Below are 16,530 nucleotides of genomic sequence, written 5' to 3' on the forward strand. Positions count from 1 at the left end.
CTAGATAATGGGTGTGGGCAATTAGTGACTAAGGGGTGCCCGCTCATGCAGGTTTTACAGCAAAGTTTTTTCTTGTCTTGTCACAGGTGATGGTTATGCAGTGCAAATACAATAAGTTGAGTGGCAGACTATGGGCAAAATGTAATGTAACTTAATGGCAAGCAGCTCCCTGTTCCCAACGTCGTAATTACACTTGGCTGAAGAAAATTTACGTGAAAAAAATGCACATGGATGGAGTTTGCCACCCAACGGATTATTCTGAGAGAGAATAGCTCCTGCCCCAATCTCAGAGGCGTCCACCTCAACCACAAAAGGAAGATCTGGATCCACATGTTTGAGAACAGGGGCGCTGGTGAAAGCAAGTTTGAGATGTTCAAAGGCCCGAACTGCCTGACTAGGCCAGTTAGAAGCATCCGCACCGTTCTTGGTTAACTCTACTATGGGGGCAACAATGGAGGAAAATGAGCCAATAAATCTCCTATAGTAATTGGAAAAACCAAGGAAACGTTGAATGCCTTTCAATGCAGTAGGCTGAACCCAGTCCAATACTGCTTTAACCTTTCCAGGATCCATGGAGAAGCCATGAGGAGAAATAATATATCCAAGAAAAGATACTTGCTCCACATGAAACTCACACTTCTCCAACTTGGCAAATAACAAATTCTCTCTCAATTTAGATAGGACCTGACTGACATGCTGGTGCATGGAGTGAGAGTAAATGAGGATGTCATCGAGATAAACAACCACAAAAATGCCAAGAAACTCCTGGAGTACATCGTTGATAAAGTCTTGAAAGACTGCTGGAGCATTAGCCAATCCAAACGGCATAACTATATTTTCATAGTGCCCCGTATGCGTATTGAACGCCGTTTTCCATTCATCTCCGGTCTTGATCCGGATCAAATTATAAGATCCATGGAGATCAATCTTGGAAAAAATGGAAGCTTGCCAGAGCTGATCAAAAAGTACTGAGATCAAGGGCAAAGGGTACGAGTTTTTGATGGTGATTTCGTTCAATGCCCTAAAGTCAATGCAAGGACGTAATGACCCATCCTTCTTCTGGACGAAGAAGAAACCAGCCCCAACCGGAGATTTAGAAGGAGGGATGAATCCTTTAGCCAAGGCATCCGCAATATACTCCTCCATGGCCTTATTCTCAGGTATAGAAAGAGAATAGAGACGACCTTTGGGTAACTTGGCTCCTGGTAACAGCTGAATGGCGCAATCATACGGACGATGAGGTGGTAGAGAATTGGCCTTTGATTTAGAAAAAACATCTGCAAAAAGATGGTATTGAGCAGGAAGTCCTGGAAGAGACTCTGAGACAGCAGAGATAGCCGTCCGGATGGGTGTAGATAAACAGCAATTTTGACACGCTGGACTCCATTTAACAATATCCCCCGTAATCCAATCAATGACGGGATTATGGGTCATTAACCATGGAAACCCCAAAATGATGGGAGCAAAGGGACACTGCAGTAGCAAAAAAGAAATCATCTCCGAATGCAAAATTCCAACTGAGAGACGAAGAGGTGGTGTGTTGAATTTGATAAGCCCATTAGCCACCAGACCACCATCTAACCCACAAATAGGAACTTCTTGAGGTAAAGGAACTGCAGCTAAACCTAAGGAATGAAAAAATGATAAGTCCATGAAGTTCCCAGCAGCACCGCTGTCCACAAACGCCAATACGGAATAGACGGATTGCGACAGATGTACCACCGCAGGAACTAGCAATGAATTTTTTGAGGAAACAGATGCCAGGCCTAAATGTAACTCCTCTTTTACATTCAGACCCGATCTTTTACTGGCCTATTGTGGGCAAGATTTCAGCGGATGACCTCTAGCTCCACAATATAGGCAGAGGCCTTGAGATCGTCATCTTTGTCTCTCCCTGGGCGATAGCTGGAAAGCTCCCAGTTGCATGGGTTCCTCAGAGCCCTCCGCCAGCAAGGTGACTGAGGCGACTGTACAGAAAGACTCCGTTCTCGTTTGCGTTCTCGGAGGAGACGGTCAATACGGATGGCTGAAAAGATTAAGTCATCAAGGGACTCAGGTGATGGATGTTCGACCAAAATGTCCTTGATGGCATCCGAAAGACCCAAGCAGAATTGGCTACGCAATGCCGGGTCGTTCCATCCTGAATCCACTGCCCATCTCCAAAACTCTGAGGAATAATCCTCTGCGGGATTCTTTCCCTGCCGAAGAGCCCGCAGCTTGGATTCGGCCAAAGAACTACGGTCAGGATCTGCATATAATAATCCAAGAGCATTAAACAAGGCATCTACTGATAAAAGCGCAGAATGTGTTGAAGCGAGACCAAATGCCCAAGTCTGTGGATCTCCTTGTAAGAGCGAGATCACTAATCCTACCCGCTGAGTCTCGGATCCAGAAGATAAAGGTCGGAGACAAAAATAGAGTTTGCAACTCTCACGGAAGTTCAGGAACTGAGTACGGTCTCCAGAAAACCTATCAGGGAGATTCATTTTAGGTTCCTTGGGAACGGCTCCAGGAGTGGATGCCCGAACATCCTCAAATCTTATAGAGAGGTCCTGAACTTTTTGGGTAAGCACTTGGATCTGTGCGGCAAGGATTTGTGCAGGGTTTTGAGCCTGCTCCATAATGAAGGACACGGAACGCAGACTTAAATACAAAGTTGGCCAGTTATAATGTTATGGAAAAGTGTCTCACCAGATAAGGCAGGAAAACTTGGTTTGTAGAGTAGCCTGTGAGGGCAGGATAACTTGGTTATGAGTTGCCTGCCAGGAGGGCAGGATTTCTTGGCTAGATGAGTTGCCTGCCAGGAGGGCAGGATAACTTGGCTAGGTGAGTTGCCTGCCAGGAGGGCAGGATTTCTTGGCTAGATGAGTTGCCTGCCAGGAGAGTAGGATAACACAGGCTGAAAATAGTTCAGGTGTAAATGTACAGTTTGATTACATACAGTAGGGCTGAGAAAACTGTAGCTGCTGATTATACAGAGGAAGCACGGACCCAAAGGCTTGGGCCTGCATACACTGAGCACAGCATGTGGATGGTGAATAGTTCAGGTGTAAATGTACAGTTTGATTACACACAGTAGGGCTGAGAAAGCTGTAGCTGCTGATTATACAGAGGAAGCACGGACCCAAAGGCTTGGGTCTGCATACACTGAGCACAGCATGTGGATGGTAAAAACAGACAGCAAGCTAACAGCAATTAGAGCAGAGTGGAACAACAGTCTTGAATAATTGAGCTACCTGCTGAAGTCTGGAAGGCAGCGTGGAGGGAGACGGAGAGTGGTAAATAGAAGCAGTGGCTGAAGTGTAGACAATCACGGAGGATAGCTGGAACAACCAGACCGAGCTGTAGGAGGAAACTCTATAACCGGCGAGGAGGAATGAATCTGGAAGCTACAAATAGGAGGAGCAGCCAATCAGCAGCATATGGAGAATGAGTCACTCTCTGCAGCATCCCCGGTGCTTGGTAATAGAGATCACCCGTATTTTATTAACCAGCACCAGGTTCAGTGAGCTGGTCCTGGTTGATGAAATACAGGGGACAAAATGAGTAGCAGTCCCCCGTATTCTCTGCAACCAGCACCAGACTCTTTCTAGCAGAGATGTAATGCCACAGCCAGGAAACCCTTTCACCGGGTCCCCCAGTCAAAGCATTGGCACCTAACCGCTAGTCAGCCCAGGTTGTAGGATCACTGGGGAGTTGGAGACATCCCCAATTAAGGGGTTCCCCCTCCTCAGGGCGCCCCAGGCTGGGCTGATAGCCCAGGGCTATCCCTGGCACCACTGGGTAGTAAGTGCCAGGTTGATCGTGTATAAAAATTAGATAAATAGCCTTCGCATCGCTGGATTTGATGCTGGAAGCCCGGCAACCATTCGATGTCCATCCCTCCTGCGGTCAGTGGTACTTCTGGGTACGAGCTTTTCGCGCACGTCCCCTTTCCGTTACTAGAGGTACCACTGGTTCTTTAGCGTCCGCCGGCAGCACATGCACAGTGGGAATCTCCTGTTTCCAATTGTCTCTTCTGAGGCGGCGGCCATTTTGGGAGGGACATTTTCATTAGCATCAATGCACCCCTGTTCAGTCAGCAGGGGCTGTGCACCCCGTGGAGTATGAATAAGAAGCTGGCCGAATAAAAAGTTAACTTCAGCCTTGTACTGTCAGCAGGCTTGGGAAGCTCCCAGCAATGTCAGTGGTACTTAATTTGCAGTTGAAATAATCTATTCAGAACAGAATGAGCAACCTTTACTCTAGTAGACTGTTGTTAGTGGCCAGGCCACAACACATGACAGGTCAGTATCACTGGATGCCATCAATGATACATGTAGACTAACAATAAACAAGGTCCCTATAAGCTCACCTGCCATACACACACACACACACAGCACAGTGTGGTAAAAAAAAAACACCACCAGTCACACAGCTGAGCAGACACAACAAGGCCATAGCATTGCGCTACGTGCATGCTCATTTAGGAGTCGGACTCTGGGGAAAGGATGAAGCCAATCAATTGTCACTATACCACCCCCCCACTCCCCTTCCCTCCCCTTATCAGTCTGTATAGCCCTGTGACACCGTGCGCACACGTGACAGCTGTACTGTAGCGCCATTGGTGATCCTGTCTATTGGCTGAGAAAGAGCTTGTGGGCGGGAAAGCTGTAGCGGGAACTATATTCTACAGATATGTGACATCGCCACCAGGCTTCCGCTGAGTGCTGCTGTGTAAGGGCGGAAGTGTACAGACTCCGGGCTATACTGTCACTGACAGTTACTACTAGTAGCAACTCTACGTGCGCCGGACAGAGCGAGCCTCCCAGGTGACTATGCTGCAGCCGGTGCCGGGAGCCCGAGTGTAGTGGGCTGTCTCTCAGCTCACCGGGGTCCGAGAGATATTGTAGCTTCTTGTCATTCCTTGGTTATATAGCTGTATGTCGGTGAATGGCACATTGCATCCCTCTCAGCCCAGTATATAGTGATCGCTTCTGTGGTAAAGGTAATGCAATTGTTCTCTTCTAACACTGATTTAATCCATAGTTGTCAAATATTCCTTAAGTACAAGGTTTTACGTACTTCTCTCTGGAAATATCCCTGTTTGCTCCACTTCTAGCTATTTGCTCAATTAAAATATTTTATGGGGTGTTAGCTGCCATCAATGCCCGTTCTTAAGGTGCCTATCCATAAGACGACCTGAAAGTCTGAACGTCTAGCGTTCAGACCTTCAGGTCGCCGAGGTGCGGGCGTAATTCAGTGAAGGAGCCCAAACTCCGATCCCTGAACATGCGGAATCTGACGAGTGTTGTCAGGTAGACGGGCATGTTCAGTAGACAGTCGGGGACGGCAAGGTCCCAGTGTCCTGGTGTAGGTTGGATTGTTCACAAAGTTGGGTAATGGATAGGCCCCTTTATTCTTTAAACCAATGGTGGCTGATCTCTGTCATCAGGGACCCCTTATATTCATGGTTACCAGGCCACCTGTCAATGTTTTCAATTGTGTAATAATGAATGCACAACCTGTGAGTCTCTAATGGTGCATATCTGAAAGAAAATAGGACGTGGGCCTGCAACGATGAACGATGCGGGTTCCCGCTCGCATATCTGATAACGATATCTGACATCGTCTGTGTTTGCAGTCAGATTTTGATGATTTCATTCATTTTAATACTGTCTGAAATAGTTGGTAAAATCTTTCATCTGACAGATCTGACCGTGTGTATGCACCATTAATGTGTCCTCTAGTCATGTATGCACCTGTGTGCCAGTTAGGTGATCTGTAAAGGCCCCCACACATGGTGCAATTTTTTTTAAAAAAAATTTTTTAAACAATTTGACCGTTTTCGACTGATTGGAACTCCAAATCATTTAAAAAGTGCTGTGTGTGGCCATAACGATGCCAATGCGCGCTGTCGCTGATCAATTGAACACGATTTGGCACACATCGTTTTGTGTGTGCATTATAAACGATGCGATGGATGATTTGTCGTCACTTATCCTGGCCACTCCCCTCCACAATTTTTAAATGTTCCAGCAGATGCATCGTGAGGTTGTTTGCTGCCAAACTATATATATTAACGATTTGCAGTTGTTAACGATCATCTATATTGTTTGTACAATCGTTCCATGTGTAGGCACAATATCATTTGTCTGGGAGTGTTCAGGAGTTCGAGGGAAATCGCAAACAAGATTGGATCATTTGCAAATTGTACCCTGTGTTTGGGGGGCCTTAAAACATTAACTTTAGGTATCCATAAGGTCTGTTGTTTGGCCACCCTCCTGCTCGAGGCTTTAGGTTTTAACACTTCAGTATTTACAATTAACAACATGCACTATTCTCGCACTCCTAGAACTTGATGTAATGGTGATTGTTGTGTTCCAAGGTCCATTGACCTAGTGTTACCTGTGTAGCTGCGCTGTGTCTTCAGCAATTATTCCTGGAAAATATTTTTAATGGTGGGTGGGATTCTTTAACATGTGAAGTTCCGCCCACGCAGTTTGCGGGTCATTACTACGGCCCTAACTGTGTGGAGTTGGTATATTTTCTCTGTGCTTGCGTGGGTTTCCTCCGGGTACTTCGGTTTCCTCCCACACTCCAAAAATATACTGGCAGGTTAATTGGCTCCCCACAAAATTGACCCTAGTGTGTATGTGTGTGCGCATGTGATAGGGAATATAGAGTGTAAGCTCCACTGGGGCAGGGACTGATGTGAATGATAAGATATTCTCTGTAAAGTGCTGCGAAATATGTGTGCGCTATATAAATAACTGGTAAGAATAAATACATTTATGGGAGAGAAATCCTTGCTTTCTAAAGGCCCTATTTATCAAATAATAATCAGGGTATTAACTTGTTTTTGGAGGATACCTGTAAATGTTAAGTATCCCCCCAAATGTACCATGGAGGGACTGCAACAGATATCTCCATATCTGCGGTCTCCACATTTCTGACAGCAGCAGCCCCCACAGGTTTCTATGGGGGCTGCACAGCTGTCCGACTTGCCAAGCTCTGGAATGTGAAGCATTCTGGAGTTTGGATCCCCGCAGCTAACACCATCTGAATATGATGTTAGCATGTTGTACTATGGGTTACACTTTGCGAAAATTATCATGGAACCCTCTGTAGCAATGGCTGCCACACGTGTGTGGTCAGTAGACCTAACTTGCGCAGGAGTCCCTAAAGAGGAGAGAAGAGAAGAGACCTCTGATGCCGTCACTTTCACTCATAACACATCGCAGAGATGGGCTCCTTTCGGAGCCCAGTCCCTGCATGTGATTGTTAATACATTTGGACAGTATATAATTTCTTATTGACGCAAGGTGAGGAGTGGACAACTGAACCTTATCATGAGGCAAGCAACAGCCCACCGCGCTGGCAGGAGAGGGGAAGGCTGTGAATCTGCAGCCTGCCTACAGTGTAGGGTGGATGGGGCTGTGATGGAGGGGGCAGCTGAAATCCTCTATCCGGCAGGGGTGGCCTCGCTCACTGAGCACCTCTACTGCGTGCGGCATCCCCTGTTAGCTGTGTACCAGTGCACTCTGTAAGCTGGGCCTGTGCTGGGCAGTGTAAGAAAAGAAGCAGAAATGTGTGAAGTGTCCCGCTTTTTGCGTCATGGGCAGGACTGTAGGTGGGTTTAGACGCTACAGTGCCTTGCAAAAGTATTTACCTCCCTTTGCATTTTTCATGTTTTGTTGCCTCACAACCTGGCATTAAAATGGATTGGTTGAAGGTATGCATCATTTCATTCACAGAACATGCCTACAACTGTGAAGTTGTGTGTTTTTTTTTTTTATATTGTGAATCAAACAACATTTAGGACAACATAACAGAAAACTTCAGCGTGCATATTTATTCACCCCCCCTAAAGAGTACTTTGTCGAGCCACCTTTTGCGGCAATTACAGCTGCAAGTCGCTTTGGATAAGTCTCCTATGAGCTTGCCATACCTTGCCCCTGGGATTTTTGCCCATTCCTCAAGGCCAAACTGCTCCAGCTCCTTCATTTTGGATGGTTTCCGCTTGTGAACAGCAATTTTCAAGTCTGACCACAGATTCTCAATTGGATTGAGATCTGGGCCTTGACTAGGCCATTCCAACACATTTAAATGTTTCCCCTTAAACCACTCGAGTGTTGCTTTAGCAGTATGCTTCGGGTCATTGTCCTGCTGGAAGGTGAACCTCCGTCCTAGTCTCAAATCACAGGCAGACTGCAACAGGTTTTGCTCAAGTTTTTAGCACCATCCATCTTTCCCTCGACTCAAATCAGTTTCCCAGTCCCTGCTGCTGAAAAACATCCCCACAGCATGATGCTGCCACCACCATGTTTCACTGTTGGGATGGTGTTCTTGGGGTGATGGGATGTGTTGGGTTTGCGCCAGACATAGCGTTTTCCTTGGTGTCCGAAAAGTTAAATTTTAGTCTCATCTGACCAGAGCACCTTCCTCCATACATTTGAGGAGTCGCCCACATGCCTTTGGGCAAACTCAAATCGTGTCTTCTTATTTTTATCACTAAGTAATGGCTTTTTTTCTGGTCACTCACCCATAAAACCCAGCTCTACGGAGTGTACGGCTTATTGTGGTCACATGCACATAGCGTTCCCGCTAGGCTGTTTTAGCGGGGCGCGGCGCCCTGCCCTCCTTCTGGAGGGCAAAAAGCACCCTGCCCTCCAGGAGGAGGGCAAAAAGCGCCCTGCCCTCACAGCCTGCGGGAGCCGTTCTCACCCGCGGGACGCAGTGTCCCGCGGGTGGAGAAACATACGGTGACCCGGTCACCGCCGGAGAATAGACGCCGGGCGCATGTGCCCGGCATCTATTCTCCCTGTCTGCAGGGCTTGGGGGCTGCCCAGCGTGTCCGTAAGTGCCGGGCACACCCCCAAGAGTGACGAAAAGGGGACGTGTCTTATAGACACGCCCCCTTTTCCGATGACCACGCCCCATTCTCGGTCGCGCGCACGCCTTCGGCGCTCACACGGGCATGCCCTCTCTAGCTCCGGCGCCCTGCCTCCCACCGGAGCTAGAGGGAACACTATGCACAGAAACACCAGTCTCTGCTGTGGAACTCTGTAGCTCCTTCAGGGTTACCTTTTGGCCTCTGTGCTGCCTCTCTGATTAATGCCCTCCTTGCCCGGTCTGTGAGTTTTGGTGGGAGGCCCTCTCTTGGCAAGATTGTTGTGGTACCATGTTCTTTCCATTTGATGATGATGGATTTCATGGTGCTTGGGGTGGGATCATCAAAGATTTGGATATTTTTTTTTATTTATTTATTTTTTTTATAACCCAACCCAGAATTGTACTTCTCAACAACTTTGTCCTTGACTTGTTTGGAGAGCTCCTTGGTCTTCATGGTGTGATGCCTCTTGCTTAGTGGTGTTGCAGCCTCTAGGGCCTTTCAGAAAAGGTGTGTTTTTACTGACAGATCATGTGACACTTAGATTTCACACAGGTGGACTTCATTTCACTAATTATGTGACTTCTGAAGGTAATTGGTTGCACCACAACTTTTGAGGGGCTTCATAGCAAAGGGGGTGATTACATATGCACATGCCAATTTTCAGAATTTTATTTATAAATATTCTTTTTTATATATATTTTTCTAATTTCACTTCACTAAATTAGACTATTTTGCGCAGATCCATCACATAAAATTCAGATTACAACGTGTTATTTTTTCTATTTTTTTTTTTTTTTTTTTTTAATGTAATAAAAAGGTAAAAAGCCAAGAGGGGTGAATACTTTTGCAAGGCACTGTATATGTGGCTACACCTGATACTTCTGTGAGCGATAAGCTTGATAATTAATGGGTGCTTAGAACAATTGAATTTCTCCTTCTGCTACCCAAACAATTGAATTCCTCCATCATATTCTCAAAATAATTGTTTTGCTAAATGTAAATGCTTATTGATATTTAAATGTTGGGGGGTTTTTATTTGTAAGTTGTTTACCTTTCCTTTTACTTTTTTAAAAGATCCTGTACTTGCATTTTAGTTCATTTTTGTAATGCACATTAAATCGGAGTCAAAGGAATGTGGCATTCATTTATGAAAACCTCTTCAAGTTAATATTTTCTAATGGGGCCTATCCATAGCAGATAGTTTTTCTGAGCGATGAAAGACAAAAGATATCCCTTGAAAATTCCGGTGGCTGTGCTGAACAATATCTGTCATGTACATGATAGATTTTGGCAGTCGATCGATATCGCATGACATCATTCAGGAAGTGGATTTTTTTTTCTGCGCAGCCCTCTGTAGCTGCTCATAATATCTTTCGTCGTTTACTGCAGATAAACTGCCAGATATTTCTAATATCTGGCAGCGATATGCGATAATTGACCAACATGTTGGAGAGATGAAAGATTCAATTTATCGGCCACGGGAGTGCGCATCTGTCATTGTTCAGGGCCTATCAAAGCAGATAAATTGAACGATATATCGTTCAATTTATCTGGTAAAGGATAGGCCCCTTAACTCTTCTTTATTCCATCATCCACATTACAGTAATATCCAAAGTGGGTGTGTAATAATGGGAAATACTGTAAAGATGGTGATGATGATAAATATGAGTGTAGAGAACATACATGATGATGATACAGAAGTTTATGGAGTGACCAGGTAAAATTCTGTTTATGGGCTGTTTATGCCCATTTCTATTTTTGTCATTCTTTGCATACACAATATTAATCCATTTTGGGTATACATATATGCACAGATGTCCACAGAAGCATATCTAAAAATCTTTGCTTTAGTACTTGTTTCTTTTTCACCATTTAAGTATTTTAGCCTTACCATAAATGTCAGAACAAGATGTTTACTCAAAAAAGAGAGAATTTGGACTGTGAAAAGTGACATATTTCTTCCACAGCCACAGAGTAAACTGGGAACTCAGTAGTTGGGATGTAGAGAGGAAACAGCACTTTGAGAATTTAATTACTGAGCGACTGCACGATTACGACATGGCAATTGTGCAATCGCTTAGTAATCGTGCACTGTTATGTTTGAAACGACCAGCGATGCGCACTCCCGCTGGTCGTTTCCGACATTGTCCATCGCCTGAACATGCAGCACAATCTGACGATAACGACAGATTGGCATGTTCAAGAATGATGAACAGTGCCTGCACTGATCGTTCAGTGCAGACACTACAGGGGATCAGGAACGACGGTACGATTACAATGTCGTAATGGTACTCTTTCCTGATCGCCTACTGTGTACGCACCTTAAGTGTGTCTGGCTCCTCCTCTCTGCTCCCCTCATTTCAAGTCAAGAATTATACCTTGAGGGAGCCGGTTCCCTGGGCAACAGCTTAGGCTGAATTTTTTATTTATTTATTTTTTTCTTTGAATACAATGAGGACAGTTGGAGCCAGAAGGAGGGACCCGCCAACGCTGCCTGCAGCCTGTGTCCAGGTCCCATGTCTCAGCACATAGGTGCTGCAGGGAGCCACCACAGCTGCTTGAGGCTGTGTCCGGGTCCCCCCTCACTACCGCACACTCCAGCGGCATTGCTGGTGAGTATGGCCAGCCTTCCCGGAAGGGGAAGGCTGGCGTGCGGTTGTTTCTTGCAGCACAAAGCTGTGTATGCGGGCAGCCATATCTGGCTGGAGACGGGGGGCGGAGCTTCCCCTTCACTTCAGCATCTCCTGTCTGCAGTCACCACTAATTTCTCTTTCATCCACTAGGGGACACTGGAGGTGCTTGCGCTGGGGGTATAGAGGCGTGGATAACTGGAGCTGGCACTTTAAAATAATCTAGAAGTGTGAAGCTCCTCCCCCTCTATGCCCCAACAGCCCCCAGTTTAGAAAATGTGTCTCATGGAGCTGGTCACATTATGCTGTGCTCCAGCAAGTACATTTATTTTATTTAATTTTTTTTATTTAAAAGCATCTTTTACACTCCTATAGGTACCCTTCGCCACCTATCTAAAAGGTGGGGTTCCGGGTACCTGGCGCCCTGGTGTTTTAGCAAACACCAGGAAGGAGTGCACAGGGCTCATTACAAGAGCTTCTGACAGCTCCTTAACGCCACAGCAAGTCTTCACAACAAGAAGAGAAGACTGCTGACCTGCTGAGAGAGACTACAGGGGACACGCAGTGAGTAACAAGCTGCGCATCCCCCGGCTCCTGCCCCGCTGCCCAGCGCTAACACCGCATGCTGCGCTGTGTTAGTGCGTGCATAGCACAGTTAAACAGCGCTACACCTGTGCGCTGTGTAAGGGAACCCCGCTGTCGGTGCTGCCCTGCGCTGTCTAAGGGAAGCTGTGTGTACACAGCGCTACACGCGCGGCTCCCTGCTTCTTCAATTTCCCCGCTGATGGACGCGGCTCCCTGCTTCTCCCCTCTCCCCGCTGATACATGCGGGTAGCGCGGAGGGGAGGGGGGGATGGACCACATAGCAGCCATAATGGAGCCCTTAGGGCATGAACAAGGGGGCGGAGCCTAAGCAGCGGCAAGCTCCTGTAGATAACAGCGTGGCTGCCGTTTGTTAACTGTTTCATGCCTGTATCTCTCCCTTATCCAGGAAGAGTGCAGCTGACCTGAAGGCTGGATTATTTTGCTCTCCATTCATGGCTACAAAGCTACAAGTTAAGCACAGAAGGCTCTGGTATAGAGGCTGTGCATAATACACTGGGGGTGCAGGGAATCTGATCTGTGGGAAGGGAGTGGGGTGTATCTCCTCCTCTGTGTCCCAAGCCAGCCTTCTGTTTTTCTTTACTTCTGTATATACTCTGTCCCTCTGTGTGTGGTGACTGTGTGTATCCATGTCAAACAGAACAAAGGCATCTCAAAGGATATTTGTTTATTCTAGGTGTAACAATAAACTAACCAAGCCGCATGCTGCTGGGTCCACGTTATGTGATGCTTGTATAGCAATTGATTCACCTATGGCTATTATTGCCTCACCTGCGCCTACATGGGCCGCTGACATGGTAGGAGTAATGACGGATTTAACGTCTGAGTAGCTGAGGCATGTAAGTCTCAGCCTCCCTGGGTTGTTGGGCTAACCAAGTCTCTTGACACCTTGGTACAGGTTATGGGTACAGCTGTGTCCGCTCCCTCCACTTCCTTACAAGGACCGACACAAAAGCGTCCTTTATCGACTGTTCTCCAGTCAGAAGAGTCTGATGAGGAATTCCTCGCTACGGAAGAGGAAGGGGAATTGGAGGAAGCGTTACAGGACGATACACCTCTAGAGTTAGAGTCCACCTCTCCCGGGGTGGAATCTCTAATTTTGGCGGTCAGAAAAATCCTTAAATTACCTGAAGATGTTGTTCTTGCATCCCAGGAGTGTGAATTATTTCATAAACAACCAAATCGGCGGTTTTTCCATTCTCACTGCATCTTCAACAGCAGCTCTCAGTGGCCTGGAAACAACCGGATAAACGGTTCCAAATTCCGCGCCGGTTTCCTTCTAGCTACCCTTTTCCATCATCCATGATAAAGTGGGAAAGGCTCCCTCCAGTTGATGCGTCCGTCTCCCGTCTCTCTAAGGCACTCCCAGTACCGGGAGCCACAGTACTAAAAGATCCTTCGGATCGTAAATTGGAGACAACGCTAAGGTCTATTTATACTGCAGCGGTTGCTCAGCTTAGGCCCACCCTTGTTACTGCTTGGATTAACAAGGCTGTGGTTTGCTGGGCTGACCAGTTGATTACAGGTTTGGACTCTGGTACTTCCAGAGCAGGTTACGCATACTAGCATAGTGTTCCCTCTAGCTACGGCGGCAGGCAGGGCGCCGGAGCTAGAGAGGGCAATCTTGTGCGCGCGCCTGAAAAGGGGGTGTGGTCATGAAAAGGGGGCGTGTCTATAAGACGCGTCCCCTTTTCGGCATACTTGGGGGCGTGCCCGGCGCTTACGGACATGCCGGGCAGCCCCCAAGCGCTGCAGAAAGGGAGAATAGATGCCGGGCGCATGCGCCCGGCGTCTATTCTCCGGCGGTGACCGGGTCACCGCATGTTTGTCCACCCGCGGGCTTTTTGCCCTCCAGAAGGAGGGCAGGGCGCCACGCCCCGCTAAAACAGCCTAGCGGGAACGCTACTAGCAGAACACATCCGTGAGTCTGCGGTTTTCCTGTGAGAAGCGTCAAAAGATATTAGTCAGTTTAGTGCTCACATATCTGCTTCTGCTATTTCGGGCCGCAGAGCCCTCTGGTTGCGCGCCTGGCATGCGGACGCAGAATCCAAGCGTGCGTTGGAGGGTTTACCATTCAATGGCGACATGCTGTTTGGCCCGGAATTAGACAAATGGATATCCCAGGCCACGGGGGGGGGGGGTAAGTCTTCTTTCCTCCCGTCAACTGCACCGGCTCCCAGAAGAGCTTACGCTGGACCTTCGTTTCATTCCTTTCGTGCACCACTTTCCTTTTGTGGGAGAGCCAGAGGGGCTCCCTCCCAAGCAAGAGGCGACAGAGTAGAGGCCTCTGCACGTAGACAGGAGCCTAAGCCAGCTGAGAAACAGGTGGCATAACGGTCTTCCGTCCCACTTGGGACCACCTACAGTGGGAGCCCGCCTGCAAAGATTTCAACAAGTTTGGAACCTGACGTCGCCAGAACCGTGGATCCGCAGACTAATTTCCCTGGGGTACCGAATAGACTTCGAGGTCCCCCCTCCACCTCGGTTCTTCACTACAAGTCTGCCAATACCTGCAGACAAGGCCAGGGTTCTACAGGAGGCTATCCAGTCTCTAGTAGTATCATCTGTACTAGTTCCGGTTCCAGAACATCAACGAGGTATGGGGTTTTACTCTAACCTGTTTGTAGTACCCAAACCGGATGGATCGGTCAGGCCCATCTTGAACCTCAAGTCATTGAACCTGCATCTGAAGATGTATCTGTTCCAAATGGAGTCTCTGCAGTCAGTTATTGCGAGCTTAGAACCAGGAGAGTTCCTATTATCCTTGGATATCACGGATGCCTATCTCCACGTTCCCATCTGGGAACCACATTCCAACACGGTTGGATAATAAACTTCAAGAAATCAAATCTCTATCCGTCCCAGAAGCTCCTGTTTCTGGGCATGATCTTAGATACGGCATCACAGAGGATCTTCCTTCCAATAGACAAAGCCCGGGATATCCGGTGGTTGGTTCAGCTGCTCCTCAGACCAAAGAAGCTGTCCCTCCTTCTTTGTCTGCGTCTCCTGGGGAAGATGGTAGCGGCCTTCGAGGCACTACAGTTCGGGCGATTCCACTCCAGGGTGTTTCAGCTGGACCTACTAACACAGGGGTCAGGGTCTCATCTGCTTCTACATCGACAGATCCGTCTGAGCCCAGCTACCAGAGTGACCCTTCTCTGGTGGACACAATCCAACAATCTTTTAGCGGACCGGAGATTCAGAGTGTGGGACTGGATCATCGTAACAACTGACAGCCTTCGAGGATGGGGAGCAGTAGTCCTCGATTATCACTTTCAGGGTCGATGGTCCCCTCTAGAACAAAAGTGGCCCATACATGTGTTGGAACTCAGAGCGATTTACAATGCTCTGATAGAAGCAACAGAGTTTCTAAGAACTCGTCCGGTAAGAGTTCAGTCCGACAACGCGACGGCCGTCGCGTACATCAACCGCCAAGGAGGGACTCGGAGCCGCAGGGCCATGTGAGAAGTAACTCAGGTTCTCAGGTGGGCCGAGAGCCAGTCAGCAATCCTGTCGGCGATATTCATCCCGGGTGTGGACAACTGGGAAGCAGATTACCTAAGCCGCCAGGATATCCATCCAGGGGAATTGAAGCTTCATCCAGACGTGTTCAACGTGCTGATACGTTGATGGGGATGTCCTCAGGTGGACCTCATGGTGTCATGATTGAATTGTCAGCTCCCGGTATACATGTCAAGAACTTGAGATCCGCAGGCAGTGGCAGTCGACGCTCTGACAGTTCCGTGGATCTAGGACTTCGTTGACCTTTTTCCTCCGATTCCACTTCTTCCTCGACTGCTAAAAAAGGATAAAACACGAGTCAGCCTCTGCCATTCTCGTGGCTCCGCACTGGCCTTGGAGAAGTTGGTTCTCGGACCTTCGGTCCCTATTGGCAGACGATCCGTGGCCCCTTCCTCTGCACCCGGATCTGCTGCAGCAGGGTCCTTTCATACACTCCAACCTAGCGCAACTGCTTAACGGGGTGGCTCTTGAAACCGTTGTCCTAAGATAGAGGAATCCCAGACTCTGTTATTCCCACCATGCTACGTGCCAGGAAACCAGGTTCGGCTGCGCATTATCATCGCCTCTGGCATTCTTATATCTCGTGGTGTTCCAGATCTTCCCTCTAGGACTTTTCGGTGTCCCGGGTTTCTGTTTTTTTCTTCAGACTGGTCTGGATTCTGGCCTTCGTCTTGGAACTTTAAAGGTGCAGGTTTCTGCCCTTTCCATTTTCTTTCAACGGCAATTGGCCCTCATTCCTGAGGTGCAGACGTTTCTTCAGGGAGTCTTGCGTTTGCAGCCTCCTTTTTTGTACCTCCGATAGCTCCCTGGGCCTTGAACTTGGTGCTTCTGTTTCTTCAGTCGCCCATGTTTGAATCTTTGGAAGAGGTTGATATTCAGTACTTGTCTTGGAAGACGGTC

At 47.8% G+C, this 16,530-nt stretch overlaps 1 protein-coding gene across 2 annotated transcripts in view; it reads left to right on the plus strand.

The window, feature by feature from the left end:
* The first annotated feature begins 4,671 nt into the window (after positions 1–4,671).
* LOC148538171 (serine/threonine-protein phosphatase 2A regulatory subunit B'' subunit beta-like) overlaps positions 4,672–16,530 on the plus strand; it is a 127,485-nt gene continuing 115,626 nt past the window's right edge. Inside the window, exon 1 of one of the 2 annotated variants that reach the window (XM_088456891.1) lies at positions 4,672–4,811. The gene's annotated coding sequence lies outside the window, so the exon portion shown is untranslated. The other variant, XM_088456899.1, reaches the window with a different exon arrangement.

Source organism: Taudactylus pleione, unplaced genomic scaffold, assembly GCF_031769625.1.
Source record: "Taudactylus pleione unplaced genomic scaffold, aTauple2 ptg000041l, whole genome shotgun sequence".
NCBI classification, from domain to species: domain Eukaryota; kingdom Metazoa; phylum Chordata; class Amphibia; order Anura; family Myobatrachidae; genus Taudactylus; species Taudactylus pleione.